Source organism: Protopterus annectens, chromosome 2.part2 (genome assembly GCF_019279795.1).
Source record: "Protopterus annectens isolate FY-2018-M chromosome 2.part2, PAN1.0, whole genome shotgun sequence".
NCBI classification, from domain to species: domain Eukaryota; kingdom Metazoa; phylum Chordata; order Ceratodontiformes; family Protopteridae; genus Protopterus; species Protopterus annectens.
Window position 1 is genome coordinate 894021803 of NC_056730.1, and position 18387 is coordinate 894040189.

The window sequence follows — 18387 nt, forward strand, 5'->3', positions numbered from 1 at the left end:
ATTCTTTGAGTCTACTTGGGGTATAAAAATACCTATGTAAACATTTCCTGGCAAAGATCCTAAATATTCTATACTTTGTTGCATATTTGGGAGATATGCATATATCTCCCATTGTCTCTTTGTGAATTGCTTATCCAGTCTCTCTTCCCAATCCTTTCTAAGCTCCTCTGATTGATTCTTATAATTATCATGCAATATTTACATGCTTTTCTAATTATTCCTTTTTAACGACAGCTTCTGTTCTAGATTCTATTAAAAACTCTACCAGTGCTGATCTTTCATTTAGGTGTCCCCTCTTTCTTTCTCTTTGCCTATACTCTGATATCAATCAATCCTTGATAGGGAAGGCAATCTCTAACGTGCAGTCTAAATAAATTATTGGCCTATTTCCATTCTATTACCTTTCCCTTTCTAGCTATTTGCTCCCAGTACCTTGGTTCCTTTGCCAGTTTTCTCCAATAAATTCCAGGCCCCTCTTGCCTATTACTTGCATCCCTGACCACAGTCAACCCTATCGGCAAAATCTCTTTTCTTCATTCTTGTGTTGGTTTGGTTCTTAGAATCCTCCCTTCTATTTTATGAATATAATACTCCGTATGATTTTAGTTGTTCTCCTTAAGAGACTACATCCAAAATCTCAATCTCTCCTTATTTCTTGAGCTTCCTCCCTGTGTCAGCATCATTCCTTTCCACTTTGAATTATAGTTTTCTGCTTGTGCTGTGTATAAGAGCCTTAACTGCATTGCTCTAAAATACCCCCTCAAATTAGATTATCCTAGTCCACCTTGTTCTATTGGTAGAATCAGCTTATCCCACTTGACCCTTGCTGTCTTCCCCTCCCAGATAAAACCCGTCAACTATTTTTTAATTGCTATCCACAACTTCTCCTCTGGTTGATAAAAGTATGCCTGACCTGTGTATAAGACTAAAGGAACTACAAACATTTTAATGGCTTACATCTTAGTATCCATATCCATATAACCAAACTTCCAGTTTCTCAATTTTTGTATTAGCTTCTATTTAGTCTCTTCCCACATATCCTTAGCTGCCACCACAGAGTCATTTCTAATCCATACTCCTACATACTTCATTTTATCATGTCCCCTTAAATATGGATATTGTTGGACCAGTTTGTATGTAGGTACATAATTTATCGCTATTGTCTTTGTTTTAGTTTCATTAATTATGCATCCTGTTGGTCAGTGTTTTTGATAGTCTTTGTTTTTTCCAAACAGAACTTCAGCTGCCTGCAAATGTCGGGAATGTAAGATTACTTCCCCCCATTCTGAAGACTGGCAAAGAAAGCTGGTATGTGAATGGCTTGATTGATGGAAAGTTCATTCACTACCTTAGGCATAAAAGAAGGGTTGGTCCTAAGTGTTAACCTGTCTTTGTGGAGAAATAAAAAACGGAGGAGTAGCCACGAGTGCCTGGAGTTCAGACACCCTGCGAGCCGAGTTTACATCCAGTAGGACAGTATTCTATGTGCAGAATCTGAAGATAGCCTATGTGGCTGGTTCAAAAGGAGGTAGAATGAGTTTTTCCAGAACAAAATTAGTATCCCATAGTGGGACATCTAGTTTCCTTGAACGGTTAAGGTGCAGGACTCCTTTCAAGAAGAGTTTGGCCTCTGTCCTGGACATGACAGGAGGATCCAGAGTTAAACAGGCATTGATGGCTGAAAATTTGTGCCTTAATGGATGAGTAGGTCAACACAGAATGCAGCAGCTCACAGAGATACTGAAGTATGTGGGGATGTCAGATAAGAATGGTTTCAGTCTATGTTTGTGACACCAAACAGAGAATCTTTTTAACTTAGCTGTGTAAAACCTCCTGGTGTTAGGCTTCCTGGCCTCCTGTAAAACCTGTACCACATCCTCTGAAAATAAGTGTCGTTTAGGGATCAGAACCCAATCATTCACAGAGTGAGATTGAGAGAGGCCAGGTTGGGATGTAGAAGCACACCTTTCTGTTGGGTGATTAGGTGTGGTACTATCTGCATTTTCCAGTGGTTTCCCTTTGAAAGGAGGAACAGGATGGGAAACCAATGCTGCCTTGGCCAGAAAAGGGCCAGAAGCAGCATTTTTGGTGTGTCCTTTTGAATTTTTGAAAGGACCCTTGGAAGAAGAGACAGTAATGAGTAGGTGTGCAGGAACCTCCTTGTCCACTGGAAGGAAAAGGCATCTGTCTTCCAGGCTAGAGGAGATGGGTTCCCAATGCAAAACTGAAGGAGCTGGTGATGCACTGCAGATGCAAAGTGGTCTATCTCTGGACTGCCCCAGTGGCATATGATTGCTCTGAAGACCTGTCTGTCCATGGTCCATAAAGAGTCTGCCAACAGATTCTCCTTTGTGGGAATGCAAGCTGCTGTGAGGGTCATGTTCAATTGAGTGACCATTTACCAAACTTTCTGTGTCAACCTGCACAGGGGATAGGACCTTGTGCCTCCTTGCTTGGTTATATACTGCATTACTGTGGTGTTGTCTGTGTGAAGTACGAGAGTGCCTGGTTTCCAAAGGTGTGAGATGGTTTGCAGAGCTTGCAGAAGGGTCCTCACTGTCACTCTTCTTATGTGCATTAAGAAGATGTTGAGACTTAGGTGTCCATTTAAGTAGTTTATTGTATACAAATACATCTGGATGGATGGCAGGAACATTAAACTTAAATAAACTAACTGACTGACTACATACTTGCATGCTCAAAATCTGGCTGCTCATTCAAAATGGCACTCTTGCTTACACGTGTTCAGTAGTTATATGCATGTGCTGACTCACTGGAAAGTTTTTAAAGGTATATGACATATTCTGATCTACATCCTCCCTCTTTACTGAGCTGTTTTGTATAAACAATGACATTTCAATAGGCATGCAATTATACAGACACTAATAAAGAAAAACAACAGTCATATCCAGGTTGCCGTGTATCTGGAAGTAGGTTTCGAGATGTGACCCCATCTCGTGACATAATAGTTAGAACTGTGTTCAGCAACAGGGACAGTCACTGGGGAATGTTCTGCTTGAGGAGCCTCAGGGATTTTCTCAGGAACGGTGATTGCTGACAGAATGTCCTCTGGAACAGGAACGCTGGACAAGATGCTGTAACACTGGTTTGGATACTGGTAACAAATGCTTCTGATTTTATCTGAATTCCATTCCTTGTTATTCCACAATGTACAATCTCAGCTCTTGACACAAACTTTCCACAAATCCGATGTGACCAAAACCTTTTGATGTCTGCATCCTCGATATCTCCCCTTTTTTCCAATGAACTGTGTGGTTTGCTGGTTTTATCATAGTAAGACTTCTGGGACAAACGCTTTTTTAACAGTTGGGCTTTTACTGTTTTGTTGTTCTTAGCAACTGGAACCAATAAATTACTGCTGATTGGTAGTATGGTTCTGGTTTGTCTCGACATAAGTCTCTGGGCAGGTGAACCAAGATGTCTATCACAAGGAATGTTTCTGAGATTTAACAAGTTGAGAAAAACATCAGTATTATCATGTCTGGATTTCTCTAACAGCTGTTTTGTACTTTGAACTGCACATTCAGCCAAGCCGTTTGACTGAGGGTATTCAGGGCTACCCGTAATATGAACAAACTCCCATGTTTCTGCAAATTTCGTGAACTTCTGACTAGCAAACTGTGCACCACTGTCAGAAATAACTCTGTTCAGACTACTATGGACAGAAAAATGTCACTTCAACTTAGTAATGACAGTACTGGAAGTTAGGTTGGGAAGTAGGTCAATCTCAAACCAATTTGAATAAGACTCTACTAACACCAAGTAATGTTGACCATTCCACTCAAAGATATCCGTGGCTACTGTCTACCAAGGTAGTTCAGGAATCTGGCTTAACTGAAGTAGTTCTTTCTGTTGATGTGACTTTGTACTATTACATACTGAACAAGATGAAAGTACTTTCTCAATATCTCTTGACATAGAAGGCCAAAATACCAGACCTCTAGCCCTTCTATTAGTAGAATCAGTTCCTGGGTGGCCACGATGCAAGATCTTAAAATACTCTTGATGTTGCAAGGATTTTGGAACAATCACTTTAGGACCTTTCATGATGATACCATTGTCTGACAAAATCTCATCTCTGTATGGAAAATAAGGTTGAACTTCCACTGGTAAACAAGATTGCTTTGAAGGCTATCCTCGACTAATAAAGTGGTTGAGCTTCTAGAGAACTGGACTTGAAGTTGTGTGAGTTCTGAACTCATCAAGACATGTGAAAGAAAATTTCTCACTTCTATGACCTAAAAACCAAGCTGCTCATTGTCATGTTGTTCTGTGTTTTTCTGGGTGATCTGGATAAGGTATCAGCAAGATAAAGAAGTTTGCCTTTTGTGTAAACAAGATTAAAATTGTACTTCTGCAATTTGAGCATCACACATTGCAATCTAGCTGGTGCTGTATGCATAGGCTTTCTCAAAATAGTAACAAGAGGTTGGTGGTCAGTTTTGATCTGGATAGGTCGACCATAAATATAATCATAGAATTTCGAACATGTAAACACAAATGCCAAAAGCTCTTTCTCAATCTGGGCACCCAGTCCAAACTCAGAAGCATCACAGGAAAGAGTAATAGGTTTGTGAACATCATAGTAGCTGAGAGTTGGTGGGTTAGCAGTTATCTGTTTCAGGACATCAAATACTCTTTGGTGCTGTTCTGGCCATGACCATATTACATATTTGTGTGTCAGCTCCCTGAGCAGTGCTGAAAGTCGGTTTAAATCTGGAATGAACTTGCCTAGATAGTTGACCATGCCAAGAAAACATTGTAGGGCTTGAACATTGTCTGGAGCTGGCATCTCTAGAATTGCTTTTTGCTTGGAATGATCTGGTCATATGTCTGAACTGGTAAACAAGTGACCAACATAAGTAACTTCTTGTAGCTGGAATTTGCACTTCTGAGGATTCTGCTTAAGATTCACTTCACGTGCTCTTTCCAGAACTTTCCTGAGGTTTCTATCATGTTCGACTTCACCATTGCCTCCTACTAGAATATCATCTACTATACTAGCACAGGGATAGCCCAAAGAAATTTGCTCCATCGCACACTGAGAGACTTCACTGGCAGAATTTATCCCAAATGGCATTCTCAGAAATCTGTAGCTTCCAAATGGTGTACCGTATGTGGTTAACAATGAAGATTTTCGGTCAAGCAAAATTTGCCAAAATGAACTCTTTGCATCTAAGAAAGAAAAAACAGTGGCTTTTGGCATGAGGGTAGCAACCTCTTTGACTGTGCACATTGGATGATGAGGCCTTTTTAATGCTTTGTTCAGGTCTCTTGGATCAATACATATTCTGATTTCACCTAAACGTTTCTTATGAGCTACTACCATGGAGGATACCCATTCAGTAGGTTCTTCTACTGGACAAATTACTCCTAGCTGCACCATTTCATCTAGCTCAGCTTTGACTATGTTCTGCATAGCTACTGGAACTTTCTGTGCTAGTCTGATAACTAGGCTGACCTCTGGGTCTAACTTCAGAGAGTACACAACTGGTAGTTTGCTTAGTTTGTCTGCAGAAATATCAGCATATTCAGAAAAAAATTGTTTGGGTGAAATGTTAGCTGTTGTCATTCAGGCTTACATGGTGAACTTCTCTATTAAATGAAAGCAATCACATTTTCAAACTGTCTCTGAGGCCTAATAATGACTGCACATGTCTCTTGACTATGAAAAATTGCAAGTCATAGCTGTTCCCAGTAGAGTAACATGAAAGTACTACTGAGCCTTCGATTTGAAGCTCTTCACCACCACAATCAACAAGCTTTGCACACTTTGTCAAATCAAGTTGTTCTGCAGCTTTCCTCTAGCAAACGTTTCTGCTGACATAACATTGCACTTTGAGCCAGTATCTATGTCAAGCTTTATGGGACTCCCATTAATCTAAACAGTACAAAAGATCTCATTCTTTGCCCAGAAATCTACTGCATTAACTGTTTCACCAAGCATAGACACACCATCAACAAAAGTGGGAGGGTGGCCTAATGGTTAATGTGTTTGCCTTACAAACACAGGGTGCAGGGTTTGAGTCTCACAAGGGATAATTGGCTAGGCTTAAAATGGCTCACAAGGGCAGTTAGCTTAGTACTAATCTATGAATCTATGAAAATCTATGAATCTATGAATAAACATATAAAGTAGGGATGCAGCTTTCTAATTGATCAACCTGCCTCTTTTAAGTTAAGAGCGTGCCTTATTTGATTTACAAAACCTTTTGAAATTATTCCAATTATTACAAGAATGAAACTGCTGACCAAAAGCTAAGCCCTTTTCTCTTTTGGGTCCATGATTACCACCACAGTTAAGACAGCTGACTATGAAGCTAGGTGGGGGCATATATTTTGACTTTGCTGACTCACCCTTATGGTTCACTGAGCATGCCCTGGAATTTGCTGGAAAGACTCGGGGTTTCCCAGGGACTGTTACAGGACCTCCAGTAGCTGCCAAGTGCTTGGACCTGTTTCTTTTAACCACGTGCTGCATACTATCAACATGAGCTTTGTCACTGTGCCTTCTACAGCTATTTTCATTTGTAAGCATACTTGTGTGATTTTCTGTAATCGTGTATATCTGGCAACTCTAAATGGCCTTATTTAACAAAGAATCACTGTCTCAAAGCAAAATCTTTTTCACTGTGTCATTATTAATACCACACACAAGCCTGTCCTTTTTCAACTCATCTCTCAAATCACCAAATCTGCAAGTTTTAGCCTTGTTTCTGAAGTTAGGTTTATATGCTGCAAAAGTTTCACCAGGCTTTTGATCCCTTTTGTAAAATAAGTGCCTTTCTATTGTAACATTTGTTTGGGGGTTGCACATTTCTCTAAATTTATGTTTAAGCACTCTGGGTCTTCCCTTGTTTTAGCCGGTACCATTATATGGCGGTCTTCCCCCTCCCCTGCAAACAAAGCAGGTGCATACATAAATTAACACTCTCTGTCAATGGCCTCTGAACCAGCTAAATTAAGTAGAATAAATGTCTTTGCACATCCGTCTTTGTCAGAAAAAGCAGACTGTATGAAAATATCATATTCCTGCTCAAACACTCTCCAATTTTCTGCAATATTGTTATCAAACACAAGCGGTGCGGATCTGCGAAAACCTTCTGCCATGCCCACAGATTATAGTAAAAAAACTGTGCAATCTTGGCCTTTGTAATTATGTATGAACATGCACACACACCAGGTACTAGTAATAATATTCAAATGTACCATAAACTCTTCAAAATACTGTACTCTGTGAAATATACCTTGAAATAAACTGTATTTTGTAAAATATTCTTTGAAACAACTTTACTTTGTGAAATAACTGCACTGTAATACTGCACACACAAACACTTTGCATACTTTGAATAGCTTTAGTTAATACAAAAAGTAGCACACATAGCAAAAAAATACAGTCATTTTCTCTTTTTTGTACATTTTATGCAATTCGGATATTGTTTCAAACATTTTCATTATTACTTTGAATATTTTTATCAATTGAATATTTTTATTAATATGTGGCAGTTTTGGACAGTTCATTAAATAAGAAATTTGTTTTGATCATTCTGAGTGCTTCATTTTATATTTACAGCAAAATAAATCATTTAAGCAAGTTTTACTACCTGGAATTTATTTCAACCTGTTTTCAGAGTCATTTCAGCAGTAGCAATGATCCACTCCAGTATATTCCTCCAACTTTAACCGGTTGCCTCATGGCTGTAACTCTGGATCCCATTCTGACACCATGTCCCTGTTCTTATGTACATTAAGAAGATATTGAGGCTTGGGTGTTCGTTTAAGTAGTTTATTATATACAAATACATCAGGATGGATGGCAGGAACATTAAACTTAAACTGTCTAACTAACTGACTGACTACATGCTTGCATGCTCACACTCTGGCTGCTAATTCAAAATGGCACTCTTACTTGCACATGCTCAGTACTTATATGCACGTGATGACTCCCTGGAAAGCTTCTTAAAGGTATATCACACACTCTGATCTACACTCACTACTTCCAGGTTGACATGTTTCTTCAGAAGAGAAGTGGGCCATTTTCCCTGTACTTCGTAGGATGCTGTCCAAGCACACCAAGCCCTGTCTCAGGCACCAGGGCAGAAAATTTGGTTGTGAGGTGCGGGGGTGAATGGAAGGCCTGGTTTGAGAGAAACCCATTTCTTCCACCACAGAAACTCCTTCTTGATGCAGGTAAACACAGGGATCAGGATGTCCAAGGTGTTTTCCAGTGAGAAGTCCAGGTTGGGCCTCCATTGTCTTTCCTTCCTTGGAACAAGAAAGATCCTGGAATAAAAACCTTTTTCCTATGAAGAATGTAGGCACCTCTTCTATGGTTCTCCATGCTAGCAATTTATGAATTATGGGACTGACCAAAGGAAGCTGGTTGGGAGACAAATTGTGAATTCCTTTTAGAGAGGGGACACTTTCCCCAGACATGGCATAGCCCTCTTTCATAATGGTCAGAACCCATTTGTCTGTAATTGCTACCTCCCAGAAGTGAAGAGAGAGGGAACATCTGGTTGATAGGGGGGCTACAGGGATGGATGGAGTGGAATGGAAGGAGAGGAGGATAGTCACAGAGTTTTGCTTCCAAAGGGAGGCCTCCCTAAAGGGGAATCCCTCAGTGGTTTGTCAGAAAATATTTTCCTAGGTGCCTTTCTATGTTTGTGAGAGAACCTACATTTTCTCTTAACAAATGAAGTGAATTTGGCCGGATTGTTCTTATGATACCTGGGAAAAGTAGAGAGGAGAATCTGTCTGTAGTCTTTTATGGTCTTGGCTTGCTCTTGCAGAGTCTTGAAAAGGCTGGGTGCTTGTGGTCTAAACACAAGGTTATTGTCCAAGAGGGAGTCCAGGAATTTTTATTTGAAGTCCTCAGGAACTGGCTAACCACATAGCCATGCATACCATCTGATCACTGGGCCAGTGATAGCAGCTCTGGACATAATGTCCACTGCACCATGGCTGCATTTGATGCTGTGTCTGCTATCTGTGTAGCTTCAGACAGAAGAGACTGCATTCACCATTTGGAGTCTACTGTCTGAGGTTCTGTTATGACCTTATGCAAAGAGTGTAGCACAGACAACAGGTATTTAGTCATTTGTGTTTGATAATTAATAGCTCTGAATGCCAAAGTGGAGAAGCTGTAGACTTTCTTACCTCACTTATACATGGCCCTGCTGTTCTTGTCTGAGGGGATGGCATTACCTGTGGGAAGGGCTTGGGTGGCTTATCAGAGTATAGAGAAACTGCTGCAGGGTCAGCCATAGGGTTTTTATACAGGTATTTAAGCTCATCAGGGACCTTATAAAACCTGTCTGGACTTTTAGAAGCAGGTGGCTGAGAGTCAGATGTTAAGGAAGAAGAACAAAAGGCATCCAGATAAACCTTAAGGACTGGGGGAAGTGATGAAGGAGCTGGAGTACCTCTCTCCAGAAGAGTATAGTATCTATTTTGTACCTCAGAGATCTGCCTTGACTGCAATTCAAAATATCTCATCATGCTTTGAATAGTTTCTCCAAAAGAAGCCTCTTCTAAGACAGACAGAGTCAGGAGAAAGGGAGTCCCCTTCATCTGAAGAAACCTGCTGAGAAGAGTGGAGTTGCAAAGAGTAATCCAGAGAATGATCTGAATTTGGTTCTGGCTCTTCTTCAGAGGAGGAAGAATCCAAGATGTGCTTCTGTGATGTGGCTTAAGTTAGCTGGATCAAAAAAGGAGGAGGAGGTCTCAGGGCCATGATAGCTTTAAATAAATCTTGAGAGAAGTTAAACCATTTTTTTCTCTGGAAGGTGTTGGGGATGTCAGATGTTTTTTTTTTTTGTTTGGGATGATGTCTGCCTGAGTCTTTTCTAGGTTCGGAACCTTATCTCATTTCAATAAGCGTACCAAGGTCCTCTTCCCATACAAGTACCTGAGAGATTCCATGTGGGCCCTCTGAGATAATAAGACGTGGCTTGTCTGAGGTATCCACAGTCTGCAAGGCCTCAGGAGCTATACTGGTCTCTAAAGTGGTATCGGTAGCAGGTGCCTCAGAGGTAATCTGATGTGCAGTAGGTTCGACCACCTCAGCAGTTACATCTGACTCAGAGACATTGGACTGCACATCATCTGGGGATCTCTTGAGTTTTTTCTTAAGGGGAAGGACAATATAAGGAGCTTAGAAGTCTGCCATCTTAGACTGAGCTAGGAGTTTCAATCACTGCATTTCAAGAAAGGTATTAAGTAAGGGTAGTCTTGATCTGAGGGTCTTGCGTACTAATCACTGACAAATAGAGTAGGATTTGTAATTGCGTTTCTGTGCCTACGCAAGAAAGGCACTTAGTGTGCAAGTCCTTGTACAGAATCTGCCTGCCGCACTCGGACTTACCCTCCTAGCTGACATCTAACAAATTTAAACCAAAGTCTTAGGAACAAGAAAAGGAAGGTTCTCTACAGGACACTTATCTGATAATGATTAGCAAAACATGATACCACTGGATGGATGAGGTTGGAAATCAGACTTTTAAAAGAAAAAAGTCTTTACTTAAATAACAAGCTGAATCCTTATTTTCTTAAAAATATTGCTAAGATAAGTTTACAACAAAATTTACATCAGGCACTAAATGAAACTCAGTTACAACATTTGAAGGAATGAAATTCAGACCATTATTTAAAAATACATATTCTGTTTCAGTTAAAACATGATGATTGAACTACATATTCATCTATTGTGTGTTCATTAACTGATGAAACAATACTTTTACTCACATATTTTTGGTGTTTCCTGCACCCTCTTCTGCCCTTTCTAAAGGGTCATAGAGACAAACGCTTTTTTTCTATTCTAGGTGATGTAACCATTTCATTCTCTATCTCAGATGCAGAAGTCGTCTCATCTTTAACCCCATTATCTGAAGAGCACAAAAATAGAACGTCCCTGCCTTTTCCACTTATAAGTTTTGCCCGATATAAATTTCATTAGCTAAATGGAAGTTAGTGCAACAAATGGCTTCCATGTCATTTCTGGAAATTTTGGTAGAATTTTATGACGACAGCTGAGCAGTTAAAATCAAAGATCAATGAAATTACGGGCTGAGCAGACAAATGTAAGGATTTTACCTTATTTTCTTCTAAACTGGACAAATATAAAAAGAGTTTGATAGCATTTGACACAGAATGTGAAACTAAATGGTCCATATAAGTGCAAAACATACTCAGAAAAGGAAGAGACAATCTACGTTGCCCTCTAATGAGTCTTCAGATACAGGGGTTACAGATGAGACTCCTACAGCTGAGATTGAGAATGAAATGGTTACATCACCAAGAATGAAAAAAAACTTTTGTCTGCATGAGCACTTCAGAAAAGTCAGAAGAGAGGGCAGAAAACACCATAGGAAATATGGATATAAATGTATTATTTCATCAGTTAATAAATACATAGAACATGAAAGTACAGCTTTAAATGTTTCCACTAATTATGTTTTAACTGAAACAGAAAATGTATTGGGGGAGGTTGGCATAATGGTTAAGATGTTTACCTAACAGACACAATGTGCAGGGTTTAATTCTCACATGGGGTAATTGGCTAAGCTTAAAATGACTCACAGAGGCAATTACCCTAGTACCAATCTATGAAGTTATAAACCTATTGTTAAATAAGAGTCTACATTTCATTCCTTCAATGTTGTTACAGAGTTTCAGTTATTATCTGATATAAAGCAATTTTGTCATAAAGTTAATTTACCGATATTTTTAAGGACGATAAGGAGGATTCAGCTTGTGATTTAATTAAAGATGATTTTTCTTTTAAAAAGTCTGATTTTCAACTTCCTGTCCATCCGCTGGTATCATGCTTTCTGGAGGCAGTAACTAAAGCTTTACATAGTGTTGATGTAAATGTTAAAGACAGGAGTAACATAACCAAAGAAGAATTCAAAACTATGGACTTCCTTTGCAAAAATAAAATTGTGATATCACAAGCTGATAAAGGGGGTGGGGTGGTTGTCCTATATTTCAAATATTATCAAGAAGAAGCAAATAGGCAATTGAATGACGGTAGGTTTTATCCTAAAGTACCATACTGCCCTACAGAAAGTTTTAAGGAGGACACTGACTTTTTCTTGGAACAACCATATGAAGAAGGTAGTATGTCAAACAGAGTGTTGAGGGAATTAAAGTTAAAGGAACCGGCCATCCAATATAGTTACTTTTTTCACAATGTTTATAAGCATGGCAAAAACACACCTGGCCACCAAAAAGTGTCAGGGATAGCTTTTCTTACAGAACCTTTATCAGATTTTTTAATATTTTATTTAAAATTATTGCTGTTCTTTACCCTGTTATGTCTAGGTTAAAGGAGGCTACTGAATTCCTTCAGATTATAAACATAATGTAAACATGTTGTGCTTTGCCCTAAATTATGTCTAGGTTAAGGGATACTACTGAATTCCTTCAGATTATAAACATAACATAAACGTGTTGTTTGTTGCCCTAAATTATGTCTAGGTTAAGGGATACTACAGAATTCCTTCAGATTATAAATGATATTCTATGTGAGAACCAATGCTTATTCTGTACTTTGGATGGAAAATTATTGTACATCTCCATATCACATTACGGGTTATAGAAACTTTAGAATTTTGGTTAAACAGAGTTCCTCTTTATCTGCCAGGATTTAATACCTTTTTGGTTATAATGGCAGAACAGGTATTAACCAAAAATGTGTTTTATTGTAACACCACTTGTTATTTGCAATTTGTTTATGGGGTATATTATAGGAGAACACATGATTTATAATGTAATGCATAACATTTACTTACCCTCAGTGAATATGTGGAGATTTCTTGATGACCGTTGGCTGATGTGGAATTTGGACATTAAAGAATTGATGGAATTTGTAGAATATTTGAATAAAAAATAAATGGGGTACACAATTTAGTGTTGATTTTAATCAGCTGATAATTTCTTTTTTGGATGCTGTTGTGGAAAGGCATTGAGATGGAACTTTATGCACTACTGTTTTCTGTAAACCTTTTAGTTGAAATTCCCTTCTTATGGCTAGAAGTCGTCACCCTACTTTTCTTAGGCACACGTATGAGGGGTAAGCAGATTTGTTCTAAACAGAAAGATTATGAGGAGTTTGCTGTTGATTCAAACAACAGATTTTTAAGTACGGGATACTGAATGGAGGATACTAGTTTTGCAAAGGAATAGGTGCAACATATGGATATAGTAAAACACAAATAAAAAAAAATGAAAGCTCAGAATTTATTGACAGAATGTAGAGGTATGTTTTCATGTGGGAATTACAAGGTAATCTTCTAAAGTGAAAATCTTACAGGAACCAAAATTAATGGGATAAATTTCATTGATAATAATTCGTTTAATTGTGAGTTGAGGGGGGTTGTTTACTTTATAGGATGTGATTGTAGGTTTCCTGCTTTGGGTGATATAAGGAACCAGAATTTGAAAAGTCCTGTGGCAGAACATTTTAGTTAAATAAATGGGGGATCAGATGCAGTTTTCTTTTTAAGTGTGTTGGCACAACATTTTCTTCCTAGAGGGAGATTATTTTAATGAATTAAATGAATTAGACATGAAAATGATATTAAGTTATAGAACACTGCCCCCAAGGGGTTTGAATCAGGAAGTGAATGTTTGTTTCTAAATGCATTTGTATATTAGTGTTTATTGCTGTTTAATTGATTCATTGCTTGATTGCTTGATAAATTTGATTTAATTGAGCTCATACCTTTATAAAACTTGTGAGCTTAGTTGTCATGTTATATCCTGTGAAGGCGAATGGCCACGGTACCAGATTAGTAATAAAAAGTGGTTGCTTGCTGAGCAAAATATGGATAAACAGGATTTACTTAGGTATAAAGGAAAAGACGAAACCCTAACAGTGGAAAAACAAAAAAAGTGAAAGTTTGCTTTGCTTACTACTTATGTCAACAGCATCCAAAAATTTAAAGACATCATTACTAGATTTTGGGATATTTTAAATCAGACCACCAACTGAGTAAACTTCTTTCGGACAGATATAATTTTGTTTATAGAAGAGCTCAAACAATTGGACAGTATTTGGGAGGATATAGGAAGTCGCACTTCCTTGATAAAATAAAGTTGAGCTTGGATGGAAGTATAATTAAGGGTTGTGAACCATGTGGTCACTGTTCATTTTGTAATTTTGTAATTAACACCAAGGAGTTTACTTCGGTAAACACTTCGCTTGTTTAATGGATTAATTCTTTTGTTACATTTGGGACCATGGGTATAGTTTATTTAGCAACATGTTCATCTAATTCATTCTCTGTGGGAAAAAAAACACAAGGTTATTTAAGCAACATATGTAAGAACATTTTATTGACATCTGATGTAAAAGAGAAAATAACGCCCTATATAAACACAAGTTGGAACATCAAAATGTTAGACTTTTATTTGTTGGAATTTATAATATATCTTCCAAGACTAGGGACTGGAGAAATGTTTTGATAAACAAAAAAAATATGGATTGTAAATTTGGGGGCACTTCTCAAATCGGGACTTAATGAATAGGTTAATTATTTTAGTAGAATCTTTTTATTATGACTAATGTGCGTTTAAGAAGGTTTTAACCTTCAGTATGCTTTGGCGCCATTTCTGATTTTTAAATAGTGTCAGATCTTGAAAGGTGTTATGTTACAGAAGAAGATACTTTGATCATAGAAAGCAGTCTGTTTTATTTGCTGTTTGTTCACTGCTTATAATAAAAGAACTTATCATGATCTTACATGTTCGTGAGTAGTGCTGACGTTTTTGGTTTATAGAGGTCTTCAAAGTACCTAACGTATCCCCTGCTGATCTCTGAAAAGTAGCTGTAGCTAGGATAAGAATTTCTATACATATCTTTGTATTCCACAGGGAGAGGAAGGTCACACACTTTTGTAAATTAAATGTGTGTGCAATACTTGTCAATCGAACTCTATACAATATCCTGATATACACACTCTGTATCAATAATCTCTCACACTGTAAAGTTATAGAAAATTACCAGTTTCCAGTACAATTTCTGTTGCTGCTGGTGCATATCAGTGTGAAATAGTCAAGCTAACAACACCCATATGTCACTGGATAACTACTGCTGTGAACCTAAGTAATTTAGCGATTTGCATCTCTAATATTTTTGGTGTGATTTGCTTTTCTATCGTCTGGCAAACACTAATGATCATCCACCCCCAACGGGATATGGTTACGAATCACAATTATGTTCATCTTGCATAGATTTGCATGTCATTATGGACTCATTTCCCTGCCATCTTACTGTTTGTGCTATTATGCTGTCATTTGATTATGATCTCTGTACAGCACTGCAGCTGACTGAACCGTTGCAAAAACGTAACACTAAATGTGTTGCTACTCTATGTGCGGCTGCTTCCTGTGCAACTGCATGCTGTTTAGTAAGCAACTTGTTTACAAATCCTAGTACATGTCACTTGGATCCTGGAGATCCTGTAACTATCAACATCATTACTTTTTTTTATTTTTTGCTCATTTTTGCCCTGCTGCTTAAAACTCATCAGTTACCTCTCAGCAAAATGACCCCAGTCATCCTCTCATTATTGAGGATAAGAGCAAGAGGGGCTGTCATATAGGATGCCATCAGGGTTAGATTTTTTTTTTTTTAATTGTGCTGCCCTATGTTCCCATACACACATAGCTATGCAAGGAAGGAAGGGGTGTGCAATGGGCTGTTGTACTGGATGCTTTTTTATTTCCACAAATGATGCTGCCAGCAAACAGCTGTGCTCTCCAACCCTGAAGCATAGGAAGTGGTCTTTCCAGTCTCCATTACAAAAATCCCACCATCCTAATATGATCACGAGTCTATGCATCCTTACTCCATCCCCCTCTCACCCCCCAGAAGAGGTGGACAAGCAACAGTCTTCACTCTTCCTACCTGCCTGGTTCCTCCAGTTCCAGGGCCCCTAAATGAACCACAGTCACTTGGGTCACAGTCAGAGCAACCTCCATCTTTTGAACTTTTATTGCAATCTCCATTTTCTGCACTCTGCCCTCCCTAAGCAAAGTGTAGAGTCTTATGTCATTTTCACTGTCACTGTATTCAGTGTTTACCTATCACTGACATATGAAGTATCCCTTCCACATGCTTTTCAGTTCTGTCTCACTCTTGTTTCTTCGGCTAGTAATCATATCACAGCTTGTCATTAACGGTTTTGTTATGCATACCTTTCCAAAGTGCAAATCTTACTTCGGACTCGGTACTATCTCTTATCTGGATACTGACCACCATACTATATGCACTGTCTCATTTAGCAATATATATAGCATTTGCACAGTTTGCAGTTTTGCCCCATTTCTTTCACCTCAATCTATATTTACCTCTCCTTTCTACTTGGCTTCTGTTTTATTACTGTTTTATTCTGTACATCCCTCAGGGTTCTATGTATTAATTTCTGACATTTCAGGGGACTTGTCAAGTCTAATAAGGAGTCTATGGAAACTTGTGCCTCAGAGTGTGTTTTTCTTCTTACCCTTCTGTTGCTACATGGGTATGCTAACCGTGTTATGATCTATTTTATTAACATCAGTAAATTCAATTTTAGGTGATGCTATTAGCCTTGTGAAAAATATCCATATGAACTCATCTACCTTTCAATTTATATTCTTGAATCTGTACACTTCAAACAAGCCACTCTTCATTGGTTCAAAATGACTATTTAACTTGGAAACATTCAACAGAATAAGCTGGGATTTTATGAGTAAGGCAATGGAAACATTCCCTGACACAATAATAAGGTTAATTAGGAGAATATAAGAAGGATTGGAGGCAAGAATTATAGCGGAAGGGTTCATCTCTGATATAGTACGTGGTGTTTAAACAGGGAGTTCCTCTCTGATAAGTGGTGTTTAAACAGGGAAACTAGATGGGGTGTCTTCTTTCCCTTTTGTTATTTGCTTTATATTTAAAGTCACTGGCAAAAATAATAAGGGACTCAGAAATTCAAGGATATAATTGTTATGGTAATCAAGCAGACTTGGCTTTGTGTGCAGATGATGTTATTTTGTATCTGATAAATCCAGAAAAAGACATCTCAGTATTATATAACATTTTGAGAGAGTTTCAAGTCTTTTCAGGATACACAATGGCTATAGCCATAAATTAGATACCCACACACAAATTGGTTCAGCAATACCCATAACAAGGGGACATGATAAGATGAAGTATTTAGGAGTTTGGATTAAACGAGCTTCTGTTGTGGCAGCTGAGGATATATAGGAAGATACTAAACAAATGTTAATACAAAATGTGATAAACTGGAAGCTTGATTATGGATATGGATAACATACAAGCAGTGAAAATGTTTTAGACCCTTTATTTTCCTATATGGATCAGATATTTTTCTATCAACCAGAGCAGAAGTTGTGTGCAATAATTAATAAAGATTTGAAGGAATTTGTCTGGGAGGGGAAAAAGGCAAGAGTTAAGTGGGATAAGTACATCTTTCCAATAGATTAAGATATATATATATATATATATATATATATATATATACATAACACAAGCAGAAGGATATAATTCAAAGTGGAAAGGGATGGTGATGAAGCGAGGTGGAAAACAGGAAAGATTGGGATTTTAGATGCAGGTCCCTTAGGAGAATAATAACAATCATACAAAATATTATATTCATAAAGAAGCAGAAAATATTTTAAGAACTAAGACAATACTATGGAGAAAGGAGATTTTACCAATAGAGATGACTGCAAGCAGGTGTACAGGCAATGGCCAAGAGGGTCTGGAATTCACTGGAAAAAATGGCAAAGAAACCAAGGTATCGGGAGCAAATAACTAGAGAGGGAAAACTAACAGTGTCGGATGAGGCCAAGAAGACACTTGGACTGCAGGCTAGAGACTGCCTTCCCCACCAGGGATGGATATCAGAGTATAAGCAAAGAGAAAAGGATAAGGAAATCATAAGTGAAAAACCTGCCTTGGTAGAGCTTTTAGCCAAATCTACAACAGAAGCTGCTGTTAAAAATGGCATAATTACAAGGGCACATAAAAATACTGCATGATATAAGAACCAATCCGAGGAGGTTAAAAAAGATTGGGAAGAGAAAAGTACAGTTTTGTACCTACCATAAATGTAGATGTTCGAAGATCCACATTGCTGCAGTCCTTACTTATGGGTAGTCCGCTGTCCTCGGTCGGCCCGAATACCAAAGTATTAGGCTGACGTCGGTCATGGGCGCCTAGATCTGACATCAGAGCGTCAGGGTATAAAGGCGCATGACCGGCGTCATATCCTCAGTCTTTTCTTGCCCCAGATGTCAGAAGGCCAAACCAGAAAGGCCACAGCCAAAAACAGAATACCTCCCAAAAACATGCCC